Source organism: Pundamilia nyererei, unplaced genomic scaffold (genome assembly GCF_000239375.1).
Source record: "Pundamilia nyererei isolate P.nyererei 1_Seehausen unplaced genomic scaffold, PunNye1.0 scaffold00592, whole genome shotgun sequence".
Taxonomy (NCBI): domain Eukaryota; kingdom Metazoa; phylum Chordata; class Actinopteri; order Cichliformes; family Cichlidae; genus Pundamilia; species Pundamilia nyererei.
Window position 1 is genome coordinate 2588 of NW_005187993.1, and position 1546 is coordinate 4133.

Below are 1546 nucleotides of genomic sequence, written 5' to 3' on the forward strand. Positions count from 1 at the left end.
AATACGCGATCGATCGATATCTGAACTGATTAATACATGAACTGAGTTTTTAAAGAGCAAAAGTTTGATGGTCCATCCTTCCCTGAGCTTCACAGAGGAGCTCTCATCATCATCACCTGTGACATCTCACTGGTTATAAAGAGTTCATGTTAGCGGCTCGGTCGTACATGAAGGTTCAACAGCATCATTTGAATCTGTCAGCAGACCTTCAGCTCTGTTATTATTATTATTATTTATAATTACAATAAACGCTTAAAAATAGATCTTTGATTTTTTCTTAATTTCACTTTTCGCTTTAAAAATAGTTTTTACTTAATTTTTACTTTAATTTTTTTTATTTTGTATCATGTACTCTTTTAAATTTTATTTAGTCTATAATATAATTTCATACATTTTTTACTTTATTTTGAATTGATTTGTATTTTATTATGTACATTTTTAATATTTTTGATTAAATTTTGCTTTTTTATTTTTTCCAGCAAGAGAAACCAAACACATGTTCACGAACTCGTTCACTTTATTTCACTAAAATTACACATGAATAACTAACGCTGCCTGGATCCAGGTGATGAAGCAGTGGGAGGGGCTTCAGTCAGAAACGTCACAGACATGTCAGGCCTGTCACGAGTGAAAAGAAGACTCTGAAAAACTTTGGGATGTTAAACTTTGCTCTGCAGGACCCAGCTGGCACTAACGTGGACGTTCTTCAGCCGATCGCTCTCATCTCAGATTTTTGGAGCTTAAAATGCGACACAGTCACGGCTCGCTGGCTGTTTCATCATTTTAGCTTCTTTTCTGTTTCACTACTGGTGGACTGAGCAAATCTGCTCCCCCATATAAAATCACACGATGCTGTGTTAATGCTATCCTCCAACCAGGCTTTGACATGATGATGATGTCGTTGATCCAATCAGGCTGAAGTCGAAGCGAGCAGCCCATCTTCAGGTGGCTGAGGGTTCCTGTGATGACTCTGATCTTCTTTCAGGTAAACAGGTGTAAAAGTCAAACTCAAAGCTGGCTTCAGTAGAAAATGGCGGTCGCGGGATTTCACTGATGGCGGTTTGAGGCTCAGCTGTGGCTCTTCTGCACAACTCTCTCCTCCAATTGCACGTAGCGCTTCAGCAGCTCGTCGTACATCTGAAACAAAACAGAGGAAGAAATCCTGAGCTCGCCTCTGCTTCCTGACCTGACAGAGAGGGCGTGGCTATATCTGAGACATCAGAGACACTTTTCAAACACGCTGCATGTCTGCACCTTAATCTCAGCGCTTAGAGGCCATCTTGGAAACACTTGTGGGAGGCTGTGTCAGGTGTGATGAGTCCGTGTGTGTCAGCGAGTGAGTTTAATGAGGGTTCACAGGTTTGTTTGATGGAAACTGACTTACAGGAAAGTGGAGGAACTCTGAACAGGACAAGAGCCTGCACTGCAAAAACTCAAAATCTTGTACCAACCTTGTGATCTTGAACCAAGTGTATTTGTCTTATTTCTAGTCAAAATAATCTCATCTCATTTAAAATGAGACACAATCAACTACTGAGTAACATTT

At 40.0% G+C, this 1546-nt stretch overlaps 1 long non-coding RNA gene across 1 annotated transcript in view; it reads right to left on the reverse strand.

Moving 5' to 3' along the window:
• Positions 1–499: 499 nt before the first annotated feature.
• Positions 500–1546, reverse strand: part of LOC102205052 (uncharacterized) — a 4765-nt gene continuing 3718 nt past the window's right edge. Inside the window, exon 3 of the long non-coding RNA XR_312420.2 lies at positions 500–1137. This is a non-coding gene — a long non-coding RNA (uncharacterized LOC102205052). The remainder of the gene's footprint in view (positions 1138–1546) is intronic.